Raw genomic sequence first — 22555 nt, forward strand, 5'->3', positions numbered from 1 at the left:
GCTTCCACCCTCTAAGCGTTGCATGGTCATACTCTCTCCCGCACTCCATATTATCCATTATTGATCTGCACACGTCTGTTACGACAAACGTCGCATGTGCTTATGTCATTGTCACTCATGAGACACTCTCACAGACAAAATCTCAGTTTAGGAATGCAGTAAGGCAGTGTGCTTACGGGAAAGTAACATCTAATTACTTTTTTGCAATAGTAATTCCTTACATTACTCGTTACTCCAAAAAAGATTACTCGTTACTCCAAAAAATTAATCGCATTACTTGTAACACATTACTGCTGATCTCTGGTCATAGGCAGCAACACCGTCAGCCCTAAAATGGAGAGATCAGTAAAATGGAGATATCATTTCTTGAATCTGTTAAAAGGACAGAGATTTTAAGTGTTGAAGGAGCTGGCCCAAACAGCCCCACAAACAAGAACAAAGTGGACCCAGTTAAACTGTATATAGGAGTGGAATCATTACTTCTTCAAATGAGATCTAATTTGGGACCTTGAGACAGAATACTTCAGCTTCTTTGTTGTAAATAAGTCTTTGACCAAGGGAAGCATTTTTTCTGAAGTTAACAGTTTGTTTGACCCCTTAGGTTTTATGATGCCAGTCACAGTGGGAAGAAACTGTCTACTGAACAGTATGACTGGGGCAAACTAATACCATCATTGAGACACGAACACTGGAAACTCTGGAGAAACTGGAGAATACTTAGAAAAGCTCCTGATTCCAAAACCATATGCTCCGGTTTCTTTGTCTACACAGGCACACCACAGAGAGTTATGAGTTTTTTTCAAATGCATCAATCATAGGCCGTGCTGCTGTTTGAACACTGCAACAGGAGAGAGCCATGTGGGATTAGTTACGGCAAAGACAAAAGTTTCTTCACACCCATCTCATACTCTGCCCTGCCTTCATCTTTGTGTAGGGGTCTTGGCAACTGAGATAGCAGACTTGATGAAATGGATATTGACATTCATTCTGTGGTGTACCATAAAGACATAAAATAGTACTGGGTTACAAATACAATACGTCATGGAGGCATGTGCCTTGATATAAACTGAATGTGTCAAACAGGATAACATATTTGAGAAAGTCTTCTCAACCAGACATTAGCAATGAAGAAAAACCAGTAGACCATGGAACTTGAACCAGCAACTGCTGCAACTCTCTAAAGCACCAAGTGGTTTACTGGACCATCATTTTTATCCAAATGTCAGACTGCACTGACTGCCATGTCTGCTCTCAGACTGATGTCTGCTGGTACATCATGATATGGATCCAGAGGTTCTTCCTGAAGCAACAACCTTTAGCACAATTGTTATAGAGTTCAGAGATTGTATAGGTTTTCCACTTGGAGATCTTTTAGTCATACAGTCTCCACAAATATCAGGAAGGCAAGAAGTGTTGCAAAAACACATGGTGGCAACACAGTAAATGAACATGCACAGACAGTAAAACTAATCATTAAAACTACACAAGATACAAAGGAGTTTTAGTAGCTTGCCAAGGTAGATCAAATTCCAAAACACTTTGTAAGTTGACATGCCTCATAAGGAGATTGTTTGAACAACTCCGGGGTGACAAATGAGTTTAGAGCAGGGGTCGGCAACCTTTCTGATGATGTGTGCCATCTAAAATTTCTAAAAGTCAATGTGCAATATGACTGCATTAGCAATAAATCTAATAACGCTCTATATGAACAGTTACTCACTATATAGAACAACTTTACAGAATTATATTTGTTCGCAGATGTTGACAGCTATCAGCAAATAGTTATCAGCTATTTAGAAACAAAAAAAGACTTTTTATCCATAACAGCAAATGAACTGTACAACAGAAAATACAAATGCTATTTATGGTCTCCTCCCAACAATGATAAGAAAAATAAACTGGGCCAACATGGCATGTTTGTTAATACAGAGACACACATGTTAATGTGATCTCTGGTCTCCCACTCAGAGACACAGGTCTCCGAGTGTCCAGCATTCAGAGGCTACCTGAGGACTCATGTGAGAGAAAATCTGCTCACACAGATATTAGAGCCAAACACTGTCAATAAGGCCTCTGCAATGTTCTGAAGACAGTTAAACGTGTCAGGTAGTGACGTCCAGCAGGTGAACATGCAGCTCCATGAACACGCACAGCTGTGGATTCCAGCTGTGTTTGTAGTTCTGCAAACTTTGACCCCACAGTGTCTGGGTTCCGGGGTCTGTTCATTCATGTTCAGTATATTTTTCACTTGTTCTCACTTCCTGTTTTTCCTGCGTCAGCTCATCTCATGGGTCGTTAGCCAGATTATGTTCAGCTGCGTACTCACCGGTCTCGCATTATCATCCTCAGTCTGTGTATTTAAGTCTTCCGTTTCTGTCACGGCTGGGAAGGCGAGCCGTGTGGTGTGGAGGAAGGAGGACCGAAGATGCAAGCAGTGGATGAAAATGCTAGTGAAGTTTATTTACAAGGTGTAGTGGCAAACAAGCAGTGGGGCATGACAAATAACTGAAGACACCTAAACTGGGAGAACTAAAATAACAGACCTGGGAGCATACGACAAAGGGATGAGCGGCAGACGAAGAGCAGGACACCGAAGAACACAGTGTAACGCAGACAAACCGGCAACAGGCAGGAGAACACACAGGGCTTAAATACACACACCGGTAATCAGGGGATGAGAGACAGGAGGGCAACACAGCTGGGAGAAATCAGAGCTGACGGGACAGGGGAAACGTAAAGTGAACACACTCACATCAGACAGAGACCTTCACAATAAAACAGGAAACTCACAGACACAGAACCAGACAAGACACAGAACTAAACAGACAGATTCACAAGCAGACAGTGTGAGACAGACGGAGGGAACACAGAGAAGTGGGAGCAGGCAGGCAAAGAACAGAAATCTAACAAATGGAAAATCACAATAGAATACATACTCGGAATGAACAAAAGCATAAGGAAACACAAAACACTGAGTCGGCAGGCTCAGGACCATGACAGTTTCCACTCGTTCACTGTCGTGTCATTGATGTTATGTTGTCGTTCCCGCCTGTGTTCAGTTCAGCCAGCCATTCAGTCTTTCAGTCAGTCAATCCTTTTGTTCCTGCTCTGTCTATCCATTCGTTCCAATAAATCATCATCACCCTGCACCGTGAGTCCTGCGTTTGGGTAATCTCTTCCTCACCTCCACACAACCCCTGACAGAATGACACGACCCGTGCCGCGAAGACACGCATACGACCCAGCGGACTCTGACCTTTTTGAGCGGCAGGAGGCAGCGCTCTCCCTATGGGCGGAGAAGCTCCGGTGGAAAGAGTAGCTCTTCTCAGAGAGGGAGCACATTTTTGAGGGGTCTCGTCTGGCTCTGGGTGGGCCTCAGAGATGTTGTGGTCCTCCACCTGCTGCCTCACCTGCTTCGGAGCATTCGCCGCGGAGAGTGGGCGTCACTGGCCAAGCTTCGGCCGCTCGCCCTCCAGCCAGCCGCTTCACTCACCAGCCTCCCGACTTCGCCCTGGCACAGCGGCTCTGCCTCCCACCTCAGCTCAACGGAGGCTCCCGCGCTCAGCGGCTCAGCTGTTTCCACGACGACGAAGTAAGGCTTGCGCCACCGTCGCTCTTCCTGCTTGGAGCAGCAGCATCCGATGGTGAGCGAAACTGACTTTTTTCTTTCTCCACACTGCAAGTCAGAGACTGTTCACCATTCTCCTAAACCAAAGACTGTTTACTGTGATTATATTCTAGACTACCCTAGTAATACTCACCATCCTGCCTCCGAAGAGACTGTTCCACCATCACAGGCCACTGCTAAAGACACTATCACCGCTAAACCTGATAATTTCTCCCATTCACTCATTATTTCCTCACCCATTACTCAGCCATTTCCTGCTAGCAGGGCGGCTCAGATTCGGCCTTCCCCTTCACCTGTTTCACCTTCTCAGGTGAAGGCAGCTAAGGCTCAGCCTGTCCCTGTAGCACCCCCTCCCGTGCCAGCTCCCAGGACGAGGGCAGCTGTGACCCAGTCTACCCCCACACCTGTTCCTGTTCCTCGGGTGGGGCTGACTGGTGTCCAGCCACCTCCCGTGCCTGTCACAGCACCCAGGGTGGGGGCAACCAGAATCCAACCCGACCCCCCTAGACGCTCAGCTGAGGTTCTCCAACCATTGTCCTCATGCTCTGGAGGCTCGGAAGAGCTAGCCTGTTCACCTGTCAGTCTACCACCTTATCCACCTCTTGATCTAGCTTTCCACGGCCTAGCATTATCTCTGGTTAGGCTAGTCAACCTATTTCCAGCTCAAGCACCAGGTTTGCTAGCAAAGGCTGCCACTTTGTCTCCTTCACTAACCCAGTCCTCTGCTCAGCCATTAGCCTCCCCAGTCCAGTCAGTCCAGTCGCCTGTTCTCCAGCTTCAAGCCCAACAATCATGTTTTACAGTCCGGTGGTCTCAGCCTCAGATACTCAACTAATCAAAGTGATGTCATGACAAAAATGAATGAACAAAAATGCTTCATTTCTGTCAAACAAAGCTGTATGAAACGTTCCTCGTCGTTAGTATCATGGTTGCTGGGCAACCTGAGCAGTGCAACAAAGGCCAGACCGTCCCATTTCACAAGCCTCTCACTTCCACACTTCTCGTACTTCGCGAACTGCGCATACTCTGAAGCGTGCGGTCGCTGGATTGGGACAAAACCACAGACATACTCACTTGCCTATACATACAAGCATGGTGAACACAGCAGCACAGCGCAGCAAACATACATTATATATTATATGAGTCCGTAACTGCTCATGGACCTTGGGTCGCCCAGACCCAGGTCCCTGGCAGCTGTTGTATGTTTTTTCAATGTAATACAGGTCAAAGATAGTTTAACAAAGTGCTGTTTTCAGTTTGATTTTAATTTAACATACCATCCCAACTTTTTCTGATGTGGGGTTGTACAAGTTGCTGGAAACAAAAGGACTTCATTAAGTCTTCTAAAACATTATTTTTTATATGTCTGTATATTTATTGGTGACTTTGTAAATGAAATCATTTTTGTGTTGGATCACTCATAGTTCCCCAGTCATCCAGTGTAAAGACTGCTTAAGAGGTCAAGTACAAATAAAGTGGAAATCGCAGAGGTCACCAACGTAGAAGTTTATCTTTAAATAGAAGGTGCAGCAGGATATCCCCATTATGAACACAAGCACTGAGGAAATCCACAGTTTGTGCATTGTTTTTGTAACACCAAGGATTTTATGGTCTGTCAGTGCGTCACATTCAATTCTTCATGCATTCTTTTCTTGTGCCAAGTTATCTTCTGATACATTTATGATAAATATATGGCATTTTGTGACTTAGAAAGGCGGGAGCCGCACTTCTGCTTCAGGACAATAGGATTATTATTTTAAATGCTTGGGTAATGGAGTCGATGGTAGGTGTTGGTTTCCTCTTAGGCTGCATCCCATCTCTGCTAGTGCTGGTTCATATCTGTGCAATAAGTGGAATTACAGTACCATTCTATTTATTTATGTACTTTGATTCTAACTGTAAAATCTAATTAGTTCACAGAACTCAAAAAAACTATGCAAACTCGTTGCCTCAAAAAAAATATTTTTAGTAAAGTTTAATTAAGATGACTAAGTTAAGGCAACTTATTCACTTTGAGTACAGAGTAAAAACCTATTTAGTTTCCAGAACTAAAAAAAAACTATGCAAACTCGTTGCCTAAAAAAAAGTAAAGTAAAAAAGTAAAGTAAAGCTTACTTGCAGTTTTTCTCAAATGCTAAAACACAAAAGCCAATACTCTAAACCAAATGACCAGTTGTCTAAACACATTTACTAAATCTAGCCATCATTTACCAATATCATAAACACATGTCACATGAAGACACAGTTCACAGAAAACAATCCTCCGTTGTCATAAATCTAAACACATCTTTCCTTGCTAAAACAGAAGTTGCAAAAGAACTCTGCTCATATTCTCAAATGAAAGCTCATGTGATGCAACATGCTTCTTCTTCTTCTTCTTCTTTGTGTTTAACGGCGGTTGGCAACCACCGTTAAACACAAAGAGCATTACCGCCTCCTACTGTTCCGGAGTATGGGTCAGACAGTGAGGATGCAACATGCTTGCCACAGTCAGCACAATTTGAACACAATGAACACACCTGGTGTCATTCATTACACACAACGACTCAAAATTGAAGACACCTGTTGCTAATGCTGTGACCACATGTATAAAAGCAAGTTCAGAGTGCACAGTATGCTGAAGATGCCTGAACACAATGGATGAAGGCAGAGTCAGGGGAAGAGGAATTCGATGCAGAGGAGGGAGAAGAGCTGGCCCTGGAAGAAGAGGAGCAGGCCAACGAGGAAGAGGAGTTCAAATGAGAGGAGGAAGAGGAGCAGGCCAACGAGGAAGAGGAGTTCAAATGAGAGGAGGAAGAGGAGAAGGCCAACGAGGAAGAGGAGGAGGCCAACATGGGAGAGGAGGAGGTCCAGGAGGGAGAGCAAGACAACCTCGCACCATCATTACGGACGAGATGCAAGCAACAGTCATTGACAGTGTCATCGTCCATAGCATGATAAAGGCTGAAGCAGGACTAAGAGTCCGTCCAAACCTGAGTAGGTTCACCACTGCCACCATTATCAGGGCATTCAGACAACACAACAGGTACTCGATTGCTTTCTTTGTCACAATACAGTTTTACAAACCTGTGAAAGTAGTCTATTGGTTTCACATCAGTTGTGACTGTATTGTAACACATGTCAATTGACAACACATGTTTCTTTCTTTAGAGTTGAAAGAATGACACATAGAGGTGGGAGGGTTGCCATATTTAAAGAAACCCTCATTGTGGATATGGCTCGTGGGAACAACCTCATCAGACTCCGGGAGATCAGAGACAAAGTCATTGCCGATAATGTCAACTTTGAGAGCATTGTTGATGTCAGCTTGGCCACAATAGACCGAGTTCTCCGGCGCCAAAAGACGCGGATGAAACAGGTCTATAGGGTTCCCTTTGAGCGCAACTCTGCGCGACACAAAGACCTACGTTACGAGTATGTGCAAGTATACATGTTCACAGTACAGTTAGTGGACATACTGTGTTTCTCAGTGGCCTACATTACTTCTGGACAATCCTGTGCTACCTGATTGACTGTTGTTCTGAACACCTGTGCACTTTCACATTTTCACAGAGGATATTACAGTTGGACGCGATGGCCAGACCTCATGAGTACCTCTTCCTGGATGAGGCTGGCTTCAACCTGCAGAAACGAAGGCAAAGAGGCCATAACGTCATTGGCCAAAGAGCCATCACTGAGGTCCCTGGCCAACGGGGGGGGGGGGGGGGGGGGTAATATTACCCTTTGTGCGGGCATGGGTTCGGAGGGGCTTGTCCACCGGCATGCTGTCCTTGGGTCTTACAACACCCAACGTCTCCTCACCTTCCTAGAGGAGCTAAAAGACATCCTCCTGGACCGCCAACAACACCATCCTGGGCCCGCACATCACATTTATGTGATCATTTAGGACAATTTCTCCTTTTTGAGCAGTTTTCCACTTTTCATCTTCCTGATTTATCCGATATTTCCGAGTTCATATGTAAATCAAAGCCTGCCACATGTCATCTTCACCCCATGCCCACGGGGCTTGTGATATCCTGCCTCTCTTCTTTACTCCCACTCATCTGTGCTATCATTCACTCTTCTCTCACCACCGGTATCATTCCCTCCTTATTGAAAACTGCTCTAGTCACTCCTATATGGAAAAACCTTCTTTAGATCCTAACAACTTTAACAACCTCTGTCTGATTTCCAATCTACCCTTCATTTCTTAGATACTCGAAAAAGTGGTTGCAGCTCAACCTCATTTACACCTGGTTAATAATAATATTTACGAGAGATTTCAATCTGGTTTTCGCTCATGTCACAGTACCGAAACTGCTCTACTTAAAGTCACTAACGATCTTCTAATCGGAGCTGACTCTGGTCTTCTCACCATTCTCGTCCTTTTAGATCTGAGCTCAGCCTTCGACACCATCTCTCACTCTGTACTTCTAAGCAGACTTTCCTCTCTCGGCGTCTCTGACACACCCCTCGCCTGGTTTCAATCATATCTCCCCGACCGTTCCCAGTTTATTCAACTAAGATCATTCCGCTCTCGTCTATTCCCCGTCAACTCTGGTGTACCCCAAGGCTCAGTTTTAGGCCCTCTCCTCTTCATAATATACATCCTCCCTCTAGGTACCATTTTCTGCAAATGTGATCTTCACTTTCACTGTTTTGCTGATGACACCCAGTTACATCTCTCTTGCAGACCTGATTCCTCCCACCTTCCTCCCTTACAGAATGTCTATCTGAATTAAAATCTTGGTTTACCTCTAATTTTCTAAAGCTCAATGAGGATAAAACTGAGATCAGAACTCTGCTGCCCACACTATCACCAGAACCCCTCCTACCAGCTGCTCTGCTCCCAGGCTGTGGAGCTCTCTGCCCCCAGAAATAAGAAACATTGGTTCTCTCCCCCAGTTTAAATCCCAACTCAGAACTCATCTGTTCAAATCTGCATATTCACTGTGAATCCACTGTTTGTTAATTTTATCTTGTGCTTTTGTTTTATTGTTCTTATTCTGCCATTGTTTTACTAAGTGTTTTATCCTATTGGAGTGTCCTTGGGTGACTTGAAAGGTGCTCATAAATAAAATTTATTATTATTATTATTTTATTTTTTTATTTTTTGCATTTAAAATTTTTAAATGGCAGCACATAATAACACTTGTAGTCCTCAGGGGTCAAAAATGTCCTCACTTCATTTGAGTGTTTTTTTTTTAAAGTATAAAGAGCAGGTCATCTGCTAATTGGATGGTTGTTGGTTCAGTCTCTGTGTGCTCTAGTCTGGAGTTCTTACCAAGGTGTCCTTGGGCAAGTTACTGAACCCCAACTTGGTCTCTGATGCATCCATTGGCATGTGAACGTTAAAAAGTGTAATACAAGCAGAATACACTGTGTGTAATGCTTTCAGTAGAAAAGCAACTGAAGGGACCTGGCATATGTGCTTGGACCGTGGTAGATTGTCTTTCTCTGTGATGCCCGAGAGAGTCAGGCATCGTCTGTCACTGGGAAGGATAGAGGACCAGATCAATGTTTCCTCACATTACTGCAAATATTCCTCTGTCTCAGCTGATTCCTCTTTCCTGCTTGATTCTTTGTCTTCATCATTGAAATAGAAGATGTGCAGTCCTCTGACACATCTGCTATTTCAGTTTCACATTCTGAAAATTCAAGAAACTTCAAGAAGCCTAGTCACTTTCTTTCCAAGCTCCTCAGACTACCATGTCCTGGATGTCTGAGAACCTACTTGAACATAGTTCAGATTCTTCATCACTTTCCTTCACTTCATTGCCTTCTTCCACTTCTGCAGGTGGGTGATGTGCTTTTTCAGAGAAAGAGTAGCATGTGATCTCAATATTTGCAATATTTTCTTTCTCTTCTAACCCTGAATCTGTCAAGGTCTGCGGAGGGCAAACTGTGTGTGGGAGTGTGAGGATCCAGGTGCAGACACAGACGAGGGGACAGTATTGAACTTGAAAGTCTGCCATTTGGGCTGATTAATGTGGAAAACAACAGAAAGCACCGAGGCAAGACAAAACTAGAAGCTGAACTGGGAAAACTGAGAACTGACACTTAACTCAGACAGCAGGGAAGGCTAAGACAAGGTGACAATGATGCATATGACTTAGACAACTATGAAAAGGACTCTGTGCTGGAACAAGAAAGAACTATGAAACATATACACGTAAGCAACATGAAAATGACCATCACAGAGTCCTGAAACCTGACATAACATGGGGGAAGTTAAACAGTCGACGCAACGCCGAACAAAGGAAGACTGAGGACTTAAATACACACATGAGGTGATATGGGCAAGTGGAGACACATGAGGACACAGCTGACTAGAATGAAACATAATAACAACACGGGAGAGTAACACTAACTACAATGATCAAAGAACGCCATACTCTTTCAAAATAAAACAGGAAACACAGAGACATAGACATGACACGAACCTGACAACAAGAGCCACACAGACATGAAACATGACAGGTAGATGAACGGACCAGGGAGAGATGACAAAAGGGACTGTTACGACTGTTGTCATAATTATAATATGTAAATTTGAGTGTGCAGGTGCTCCTGCATGATTGGTGCATCCAGGGTGGATGGATCGTACCGATTGGCTAACGACCGGGAGGCAGCGCATAAGAAGACACCGCCAGCCGGCAGACCGTGTGTTTCACTATGTTGGTTTAGGAGCATGTAAGGGTGGACCGCCTTTTTGTTTGATTAGTTTTCTCCTGTTTTTGTTAGGCAGGGAGGAAAGTAATTGTCGTTTGGTTTAGTTCTTTGGACTAGGTAAGTTGTATTTACTCCTCAGATAGACTACTTTTGGTTTGTTGTTTTGGCCTTGGGTTCACCCTGAAGTTATAATTTGCTCCCTTCCTTTGTTTAAATTCACTCATTGTAAATAAATCACTGTCACAAAGTATTCATTGTGTGACGTGCTGCTTGGGGTTGGACGGGGATGCATCACCCTTTATGTTGTGGTCTGGCCATGCCTAGACGGGCCATAACAGGGACTAAGAAACAAAGGACTAAACTAAACTGCTGATCGTTGATACTTCTTCCTCATTATACTAGAGGACAATATATGCATTGTTCTGCTGGTCATTCCTTTGCACAGCATGGTAAAAAAAAGTATGCTCACAAGCCTCCAATGCAATGGAGGCTTGCTTGACCCCACACATCGGTAGTGATGGGAATAACAGCGTTACAAGTAACGGCATTACTAACAGTGTTACTTTTTTCATTAACGAGTAATCTAATTACTATTAGATTACTAATTACTATTTCTATTGTTACAACGCTGTTACCGTTACTAACAAGAACATGCGGTGCGGTCGCGTTAATATTTTTCAACAAACAGACGGTTGAAGCTGTCTTCAGCTTTCTGCATCTTATATCAGTTGCATGGAAGTAGCTGTAGGTAATCTGGGCGCTACAGCTTTAAGCAGCTGCACGCTCCCGCGGGCGGCAATCACTTTCTGCCCGACGATCACTTTTTGGCACAACACCTGTAGCTAGGGGGGCAAAACAATTGCATGAGTGCTGCTGTTTGACTGAGGAAGAATAAAGTAGTCGTGGTAAGCCGATCACATGGCCACTTCAAGATGACAAAGCAACAAGGTGATACCCATATGGAAAAGATATAAAAAATATATAAAACTTATAAAGTTTGTGTCTGTCTCGTGTGAAACTTGTATGACAAGCATAAAGAGTGAAAACAGATATTGTAACTTGTATGTTTTGGAAACTTCCTAAAATAATATATGAAAATGGCCACTTTCATGAGTAAATCATAGAAGCCTTATTTGATTCATTATATGAAGTAGGCCACATCTGATGCAAGTCTTTTATAAGTTTTTTTCTATTTCTTTTCCATATACGTATATACCAGTTTTTAAATTGTGTTGATAGGCCACGTAAAACCAGAGTCATGATAAACAATATACGCAGCGTTTTTTCCTCAATAGTTTCGTCACGTTGACTGTCTAAGAACTGTGCTAGCAAGCACTCTCTGCTTATGACCAAAAAATAATTAAAAAAAACAAAAACTGCCCTTTTGTGTTGGTGGAAAAATGCACCATATCGACCAATCAAAAATGATATGGCAACATGACATTTGGTTGTTTAGGAAGAGGGAGAAGTTTTAGGAATGACGGCGAGAGAGAGAGAGGAAGAAGAAAAACAGAAAAAGAGAGAGGGCGGGTTTTGAAATGTGAGAGATTTGTGACATTTAACATGTTTGGAGTGTGTAATTAATGTGTTGTCTTGTGTAGTTAGTGTGTTGTGTTGTGGATAGTTTTGTGTTGTGTGTCAGAACAATGAGGCGACTGCTGTCTCCAGGTAGAAACAGGAGTGATACACCTGCTGCTGTCAGACCTGCAGGTATCAGGCTATGATGTGCTCCTTTATAGTGGACAGAAATATTTGGAGTGGCACAAATAATTTGTGTGGAATCGTATTAAATGCAGAACAGCTGATGGTTATAAATGGTTGATGGTTGTAAATAGTTTGAAATGGTTATAAAAAAAAAGGGGGGGGGGGGTAAAAGGTAAATGGCTGCAAATAACTTTGTTGTTGTTATTTGCTTGTTTGTTGTTGCATATGATTTTCAAATTGCCAATTTATATTTTCATTTAAAGTTATGAAATATGATTCATTAAACATGTTTGTGGTTCTTACAGTAAAAATTAGGGGTGCAACGATACACAAAATTCACGGTTCGGTTCGGTTCGATACTTTGGTGTCACGGTTCGATATTTTTTCGATACAAAAAAATGTTCATGCATTTTTAATTTGTCATTTATTAAAATTATAAATATATATTTTAACTCAAAAGTACAGTTTTTAAATTTAACCCTAACCCTTGTGCGTGTTTTTTATTTTGACAGTGAATGTGCACCTGCGGACCACTTATGTGCAGCCCTGGTTATTTAGCTCGTCATATTGCAGCCACAGAAATTCTTTTGTCCATGAAACCATAAAGCTGCACTTTCTTTTTGCCTTATAGTCTGATTTGTCATAACTTCTCCGTTTTGTGGTAAGCTTTTCTTTGGCTGTCACTTCTTCACCCTGACCTGTCTTATTTGGCTCAGCAGAACTGAAATGCTTTTACACATGCACTCACATAAGCTCAGCGATTCTCTGCGCGATCAACCTCTCACATGTTTAAGCTTGCTGCGGGAGATTTCACTTGTCATGTTTGCATAGTAAGCTAACGATTAATAAGACGATGTCAGAGGAATTGGTGCACAAATTATCATCACTCACAGATCAGTGCTGTCGCTCTCTATACACAGTTCGCACGATTGCAAAGTGAAAGCAAAAAAACAAGCGCAAATTCAAACGCGATTTCAATATGTCACATATTGACAGTGGCTCACCGATGCCAATGACATAATTACCCAGCTACATTTCTGAAAGAATGCAAAAGCATTGACATATATTTTTCCTTCCTACAATAGCCCGACGGGCAGGGCAGAGATAGATTTTGGTAGCCCGACTGAAAAAATCGCTACCTCCGGGACGTCGGGCTAGCGATATTGCAAGCCCTGTATCTGATTGAGGAATCACTCATCTTTGGAAAAGAGAGTTTATTACAGAGAAATGTCTCTTTCCAAAATAAAAGCTATACTATCCGCTTCTTCTGGGCTATATTCTCAGCAGCATAAGGAGAATCATGTGCTAACAGCTGTCTAAATGACTCGGCTAAAGTTAGTAGCATGCTTGCTTTTTTTTGTCTGCTTCCACTTGTCTTTGCACTAGGATGATGTCGGCGTAAATGTGCAGTCATATTCGTTGTGTTCCCACTAGTGCTTTCAGGTTAATCTCGTTGAAATGACCTTAACGCCACAACACGGCAAATCTCCGTTAACGAGCTACCGCCGATCGCTCCGTGCATGGGGCTAGACGGCCAACACGTTAACGAGCTAACTGCGCTAACACACTAGTTCACACCAATGTAATTGAGCATTGCATGGCACATTCAACATACTGTTTTACTTTAGTGCATGACTCGCTTACCTTCAGGGTCATACGTCACATGAAAACCAAAATAATTCCAAACGCCAGATCTGAATGAGGTTCAATTTGCCTGTTGCAAGGAGAGCTTAACTTCTGTCTCGCTAGCTTGCCCTGCGCTCTTCCTTCTGACTATGCTGTCTGTGTTGAGCGCTCAGTGGATCTGCGCTCGACAGTGCAGCCTAGGCGGAGTAGTCGAACGCAGATTCACTGAGCGCTCAACACAGACAGCATCGTCAGAAGGAAAGTTGATAAAATAAATTACAAATGTTGTATTGTTCGATACATATGCGTACTGAACCGAAAGCACTGTATCGAACGGTTCAATATCGATACGAATATCGTTGCACCCCTAGTAAAAATATAACTTTTTCTACTCGGATTTTATGTTTTTTGTCTGATTTTAGATCAATTGTGTTAATACAGTTTGTCAAAATGAAAACACAACTGTAGATTCAGACACGTGAGGTTGTGCTGAAAACAATGATACCGAACAAGGCAAAGTAAACGTTTTTTAAAGGTGTAATGTAGAGGGAAAATCAAAAGTAGTTAAAAATGGCCAATTGTACCGTGGACCCCAGAGGGTTCAACTTTTTTAAGTAAATAGTTTCTTTTCAAGTAATTAATTACTTTTAGAATCTTGTAACTCAGTTACTAACTCTGTTACTTTTTTGAAGAAGTAACTAGTAACTATAATTAATTACTTTTTTAAAGTAACTTACCCAACACTGCACATCAGTGATCCAAGATCAAAGATGTTTGAAAGCAGTATGGTGTTAAAATATGACCCTTTGCAACACTTTATACTTTGTTGTACGAGGACAACGGGTGTTATAAAATCCAATAAATAATAAATCAAATTATTTAAAACTTATTCCAATCATGCATAGCATAGTACTGAATAGCTTCTGTTATTTTCAGACCATTTGATGAATAAAAAAACAGCAAAAGCAAAAGCTTTCTTTAGAGGACAAAAATGTCACAAGGACAAGACACATCTTTTTAGTGACCTAAGCCGAAAGAGCCGGTTCTCTAAAAAGGGTCGGAATTCCCATCACTACTTGCTTGATGTCTCCAGCTTTAGACAGTAGTTCTCACAGAAAAATCGGCAGTGTTGGCATGTATGTACAGTACTCCCTTAGGAATGCAACTTCTACAGAACTCAACCTGTAAGATACAACAAGAAAACATTAAATATTAAGAGTCTGCTCATGTTTTCAACAGTCCATTAAGGAAAATTCACAAATTTGAAAACATAGTGGTAGGTGTCCAATTTTACTCACATTTTCACCTTGAACTCCTCACAAATGCCCCTGATGGCATCTCCCCCCTTCTGATCAATGATGTGTATTATCCTTTTAATAGCAAGGTAGGTTGTATTTCACCGTGTTGCACTGGGACGGATGATCTGTAGCTCACACTTGTCCTCTACCACTTCATTTGCCAAATGAGACCGGCCAGTTTTGTTCCAAATGGCCTGGCATTTTGCAAAGGTTGCACGAGAGAGCCTTTTGTACGTGTCATTCATGCTCTCTGCTAGGACAGCATCGGTTGTTGCCACAAGGTTTAACGAGTGACATGCACATTGCTAATGAGGCGAGAGTTGATATTCCAAACCAGAGTCTTCATCAAGGATCGCACTTGCCTCATGGTAGTCAATATGGTCAGTCAGGTCAAGAGTATCTGGGTCTGCTTCATCTTCATCTTCGTCTGCATCATTTTGTGCTCCAAACATGTGGAAGGCCTTGACAAAGTTGGATCCACTATCAGTTGTGGTTCTTACAACTTTGCCTCTAACCTTGTACTGGCAATGGATATCATCAAGAGCACCAGCAAGCATGTCAAATGTGTGAGACCCTCTAAATCTCTTTTGCATGCTAGTCCTGCAGATCTTCTTTCCAGGGACTCTTCCTCTATCCAATGGCATGTGACCCCAAGGTAACTTTTCTGATTAGCTGACCAACAATCAGTAGTGGTAGCAACAAGGGTTAGGGGCAAAGACTGTCAATAAGGCCTCTGCAATGTTCTGAAGACAGTTAAACTTGTCAGGTAGTGACGTCCAGCAGGTGAACATGCAGCTCCATGAACAGCTGTGGATTCCAGCTGCTTCAATGTTATATGTATGATTTGTATACATTTTACGTCAGATAAAAACTTTGGTTGTAAGCTTCAGATAATTATTTATTAAAAGCGAGAATAAGAAAGTATTTCTTTGTGCCCCCCTCTCCCTGTTAATGCCCTACCTGCCCCCTGGCAAAACTTTGCTAGACCCGCCCCTGCACAGTTACCAGCTGTCAGCTACTTAGAAAAGGATCCTGGTGTTATTTGTCTCTCAGAAACAGTTCATAACTTCAACTCATCCATGTCACCTAAAAGGTAAACCTGTTTCTCCATCACCTGTTCAGCTCTGATGGTTCAGTAAGGACATCTCCTGGTTTCATCTTCATGTTTCCCTCTCACCACATATCCAAACCGACATCATGACCAGCAGCTTTACAGCTGTGGCTCCAGCAAACATCAGCTGATACTAGAAATTAATATTAAATACATTCTAACAACAGCTGATCAAGCTTAAACGTGCTGCTGTTGTTTAGCGCGACATTCGCTGGTTTCCTCTTTCTGGCACAAAGTGGGCGATAAACAAACAAGAGAGCCGATCAGCTGATCACTGATCAGTTTCATGATTGAAGTAGCAACAGGAGAGAGAGAGGAGAGAATGAGAGAAGAAGAAACAGCTGACAGCGTAACGACAGAATAACGCCAGCGTTGTGTCTTTTTCCATTCTAGCTGAAGTACAAATTGTTCCTTCTCAGCTCAACACGAAACGCGTAATATTTTCTCTGAATACGAGACGATTCCGTGTTTTTATGGGACGATTGGCAACTCTACTAACTAACCTTATGAATAAAATAAAGTTATCAGTAACATCATAGCATCCACCCAGCTGTATAGAAACTCTGTCATGCTAGCTAGCACGCAGTACGATTTATTATAACTGACTGTAAAAAGTCAGCACAGCAAAAATAAACTCCACCTAAACTTGGTTTATATCTGACCCAGATAGACTGCAGGTCATAACTTCTTACCGGCAGCCGCCTCGGGTCTCTCCTCCTCCTGCCTCCCCCTTTCTCTCATCCACCTGCTGGTGGACAAACTGAGTTATTTTTACACACCGACCAGCGTCTGGCCAATCCACCACCTTTCATTGTTTATACTGTTACAAAGAAAAGAAAAGTCACCGGTCCATCGAGCAAATACCCGGTATGCCCGGTGACCAGTCCAGCTATGGTCGTGCCATCAGTTAACCCTTCGCGTGCCAACTGTGGCCTAGGGTTGCCGACCCCTGATCTAAACATATTAACTCATTTTTATCAGTATCAGCCTAAAATTTTTATTATCAGTCAGGTCCTAAAAATACTAAGAGAGCAAAATCTATTTATTTACCAAACCTAAATTTAGAAAAGGGATCACATACACAAAAATGCTGCCCATAGAGGTAGCAAATAAAAACAATTTAAAAAATCTGATTAAGAAAAATATTGATTAAAATCCATGTCACTATGAAAGACCTATATCAGGCCAATGATACTGATCAACTGATCCATCAGTGGGGCTCTGCTACATGTCAACTGAGAGCTGGAAGATTAATTTGAGATGCAGCTCAGCACTGTGTGCCAGTTTTTTTAATATAGGCCTGTGAGTTTTAAATGACTAAAGATTTAATTTATTGTAATGACGGTGGTTGTCCAAATAATAAGCTAAAACATGCCTACGGATTGTAGCTCAATTATCCACGCATGCAGGCACGTTAGCTAGCTCCATCTTGTTTTCATATCAGGCTAACCAATGGCTGTGACAATATCTTAGCCAAGCTAATAACCTTAACACACATGAAAAATAAGAAAGCAATATCGTGCGTGTATAGTTGTAAAAGCTCTTACCTCAATGTGTTTTTTTAGATTAGACGCTGAATTCTCGTAAGCTGATATCACTGTAGAGGTCAAAGTTTGCACTGCATCTGGACGCTGTCTCCTTTTCTTCCTCTGTACATGAAAAATTCCTCCAGGTACGGCCACAGCATTCGTCCTCTGTCTTTTCTACATCATTTTCACAGTTGACAGTGTTGTCTTCTGTCTCCATGTTGGCTTCTTTGTCTCCAAATCTTCATAAATTAGTTTATACTCCACCATGTAGCACCTCTAGACACCTGTTCCTGCTGCTGCAGCGGAGTTTATTCTTTGCTTACATCTTTAGTTGGCACGGTTGCGATTGCACGGCCTTATTGGCTGCAAAGATGCAGATGAAAGGTTTGAATGTTAATTCAAATTGTGGGCGTACTCGGTAGTGACTTTTGATTTTATAAGTAGCGAAGTAGATTACATGGTGTAAGTTGTACTCAAGCATGAGTAAAATTACACACTTCAAAAATAAAAGTACAAAACTACTTAATTACAGTAACGAGAGTATTTGTAATTTGTTACTTCCACCCCTGCATTTTGCAACATATTTGCTTTCATAAATATAGTATATGCTGTGAAGTGATGGATTGCCATGACTTATACACCGTGGAAAACAAATAACCTCTAGCTAAATGGATGGTAAAACACAGAAGAGCTAACTTCATCAGGCCAACTCTGCAGTCTGTTTATATCTGCTGCTCAGTGGTCACTCTTCAGTAACGAATCATGGGCGGGGACGAACACTGGTTCGAGTGGAGGAGAAGGGGGCCTAAAGGTAAAACTTTCACCATCTTGCAATGTTGTGATTGCAGCCATTCACCAACTCTCTTTGAATGCTACACGGGCCACTGATTAAAATGTTTGCAGTTTGCACGTTAATGATCATGAAACTGACCTCACAATGGTGCCAGTTTCGGTCATTTTCCAGATTTAATGTTTATAAGGTTGAGGAAACGTCCAGTCAGCTGAGACTGAATGAGTGACAAAAAGTATCAATCAACTATTGATACAGAGTGGTAAAGCTTGTCTGATTTCCCCACAATATTTCACAGTGGAACTTTTAGCATGGACAGTCAGACACAGGACTGAAGGAGCTCCAAAAACAAAGAAAGGAGCCTTTACTTGCCAGGAAATCAGATAATTATTCTTTGGAGAACCCCCACCCATTCTATTCTAGCAAATTAGCCTGCTTCCTGGCTCCTTCATATACAATAGTGGTTTAATGAGCAGCTCTATCAGTCTATCCGTCAGTTTGTGAGACCATAAGGGCCCTGTTCATAGTTTCATCATCTGGCAGTTATCACAGAAAAAGCTAAAGACCAAATGCTCAAAGTCCTCTGGTGCTGCTGCTATTGTGGTGTGTGTGTGTGTGTGTGTGTGTGTGTGTGTGTGTGTGTCTGGCCTCCCATACAACATGTGGAGGCTAAGGAACCTGTATTTAAAGGGGTCAGAGAGGCTTGTACCCTCAAGGGTTTAAAATACGGCCCATCAGAGGAAGAAAAACTTTGAAGGGAAAGTAAACAGGCTTCATTCATCAAATCTCTCTTTGACCTCTTCTGAGGGCACAACAAAGAAAGCAGACTGTCTTCAGTGGCTTTGTGCATGCATAATAGGTGCAATATGAATGAAGACACAACAAAGAGTGTTTGAAGTATTTGGCAGTCCATTAACATGTGGCATAAATGAGGACTGAGCCATTAGGAACAGGAAAGATTCTTAAAGCGAAGCAAACAAGGCACAAGTAGCTCGATGCCTCACTGATAAGCTTTGCTACTAAACACAGGGGGTTGGACTTTTTACTAAGGGGTTAAGAATTCTGGCGTGATCATGGAATATAAGTTTATAATATAAATTTAGATCAGTGCTGTTAATGTTCACTTACATTCAATTTTCTAAATTAACCTCACCCCACTAACTGCATGTCTTTGGACTGTGGAAGGAAGCCGGAGTACCCGGAGTGAATCCATGCAGACAGGATGAGAACTTCCCATAGAAAGGTCCCAGATGGTGGCGTTGAGCCAAGCAAGACACAGGGTAAATGTTTCAGAATCTTTATTTAGCTTGAGCAGGGGCAGATTAATAAAGGTAGCTCACTCGGGGGGGAGGGAAAAGGGAGTTCACTACAGAGAAGAAAGAAGAGTTAGATCTGGGTCCAGGCACGACAGTGAACATGGTCAGAGTGAGATGGATACTTGAGAAATACACACAAAGAAACTTCCAGAGGGTAGACGTTGGAATCCAGGTGAATATTGGCACTTAGTGATCTGGGTTGTTTGGGAATGAGAACTTGTTTATCTTGGCAGTATGAACCGAAGAAAATCTTTAGTCAGCAGGAGGCGCACTGGAAACAAAGGAAAAGAGCAGGAATACACAGATGCCCAGAGACAACAGATCTGTTACCACTCATGAGAGGCAGGCTGTCTTGCTGAGACTGGAAGCTTTGGCTCAGCCTTTTATACTGACCCTGATGAAGGAGATAAAGTGTGTCTGACTGAAGAGCAAGAAACCCCAAAGCTCCACCAACATGGAAGCGAGAGCCTGCAGGAAAAACAATCTGGAGCAGAGAGAAACTAAACTAACCTGCACACCTATGAGCCAGAACTGCTGTGAGGCAGCAGTGCAAACTACCACTTCACACATAATAGTTTTCACAATATGAGAGGTAAATCTACTTCTTTTTTTTGACAGTGAAAATGTTAAAAACATTAAAAATAATATAATAAATGATAAAAGTAAAAAGAAGTGTTGTTCAGCAGCTTTGTTCTATCTTCACAGCAATCCACTTTGGGAACCATGGTTCTAACATAAAATAGTAAACAGAACAAAATAGCACAAATGTGCTGAATAACAAATAAGAAAGCCTGGAAGAGATAACCGTCTAATGGATTCTAATGAATGAATTTTACAGGCAAGGAGTCAGATTAAATCAGATATCTGGAGGAAGCACAAAAGGGACCCATGCCCATTTAACCTTCCATCAAGGAACTTGATAAGATTCCCAGCTGCAGCATAAGTGATCGTTTTCCTCTCATTCCCTTTCTCCCACTACTGATCATTTCCCCTGATTCCCCAGCTTGCAAAGTCCATCAGGACCTGAGCGTCGGGAGCACAGTCACAAACACACCACAGCCCCTGAAAAACAATCCACCTGAACAAAGAAGAAGCAGTTTAATAGTTTGATGCTTATCCCACGACTGCACCTCCACCCACCCATCCAACACTATTGTAAAATTTGCAGGCGACACAACTCTGATCAGGCTCAACACTGGGGGGAGATGAGTCTGCACACAGAGACGAAGTGGAAAATCTGTCATGGTGCATCCGAAACAATCTGGTCCTCAACACCACAAAAATCAAAGAAACAACTTCAGAAGGAACAAATCTGACCCTCAGCCCATGCACATTAATGGGGACTGTGTGGAGAGGGTCTCTGACTATAAGCTCCCGGCCTGGGTGGTGACCTGTCCTGGAAAACAAACACTAAAGCTATGATCAAGAAGGCACAGCAGTGACTCCACTTCCTAAGGGTTCTGAAGAACAACACCTTAGCCAATGAGCTGCTAGTGTCCTTCTACAGGTGCTCCATTGAAAGTACACTGACATACTGCATCCCAGTGTGGTTTGCCAGCACTACTGCTCAGGAGAGAGCATCAATCCAGAGGGTCATCAACACAACACAGAGGATCATTTGCTGTGGTTTTCTCTCCCTTGAGGTGCTGTCCAGGCCCCACTGCCACAGCAAAGCCTGCAGCATCCTGAAGCACGCATCCCACCACCTGTTCCAGCTATCACCCTAAGGAAGGCGCTACAGGACAATCAAGGCCAAAACAAAGAGACTGAGAAACAGCACATACGCCTGGGCTGTTGCATTAGTAAATACACTCGGGGGATAAATCACTGCGAAAACACAACCTTCAACTGTGCAATATTCTAACAACATCACTGTGCAGCGGCTGTATTCTCACTTGTTTGTATTCTCACTTGTTCATTCTTATGTACAGTCTTGTATATACTATATTTATTTATTTATCCTTTTCTTTAATTTATTGTACATTCGTTGTACACATGCTGAACAGGTTCGTATACAGCTTTCATTGTTCGAAAAGCTCGATTCTGATTCTGACTTGCATCTTTGGTACAGGAATGATGCTTTCCACAGCACTGGGGCCCTCTGCAGGCTCATCATGAAGAGTTTATGGAAGATTGCACAGAGCTGGGGGCGCAGGCTTTGAGGACACAGAGACTCACCCCGTCTGGTCCTGCAAACTTGCCTGAGTGGAGTGTTTTCATTTGTCTCTGAACTTGGTGATGAGGGAAAATGATAGATGGGCGAGGGGCGTTAGGACTGTCACGGGAGGCTATGGTGCTGTGTGTACAAACAGGGATAGAAAGCGTCATGTCTGTGGGTTGCAGGCTGACTACAGCTAAGTCAGTAGGGGATGAGCAATAATTGCAGTTTTGAATCTGTTGCAGAACCAATTCAGCTCACTGGCTCTTTCCTCATCACCCTCGTCTCCTCTGCTGTTGGATGGCCTGAATCCAGTCATGGTCTTCATGCCACTCGAGACCACTCTCATGCTCCAGCTTCCTCCTATTATTGTTAAGATGGCGCCTGTGTGTTTGGCATGCCGTCAACCGCTCCTTTTTAGTTGTTTGATTTTATTGTTTTTAGCTAATGTTGTGCAACATGTCAGTTCAACACTGTCGTATGATCGCCAGACTTTATTGGAAATCGGCTTATCCACCAAAGTTTCAGTTTGGTTTGGTAAAGATAGCCAGGGTTTTCTGCCTCCCTACCTGGAAGCAGTACCATTGCGCTGGCATCCCCTACCACTGCCACCAGATATGTGGAAGCGACGCAGGAGACGGGGTACCCGTGGAGGTCGCCTCGTTAAGCTGAGAATCAGGATTTCTTACCTTCCTCACGATCTACGCTCCGTTCGTCAATCTTTTCCACGACTCTTGGTACCAT

The 22555-nt window shown here is 42.8% G+C and overlaps 1 pseudogene; it reads left to right on the forward strand.

Moving 5' to 3' along the window:
- The first annotated feature begins 6842 nt into the window (after positions 1–6842).
- LOC146694822 (uncharacterized) lies at positions 6843–7640 on the forward strand (annotated as a pseudogene).
- The last annotated feature ends 14915 nt before the right edge of the window (positions 7641–22555 follow it).

This window comes from Copadichromis virginalis, linkage group LG13, assembly GCF_057382275.1.
Source record: "Copadichromis virginalis isolate Kocher_CV1m ecotype Utaka linkage group LG13, C_Virginalis_male_GT1.1, whole genome shotgun sequence".
NCBI classification, from domain to species: domain Eukaryota; kingdom Metazoa; phylum Chordata; class Actinopteri; order Cichliformes; family Cichlidae; genus Copadichromis; species Copadichromis virginalis.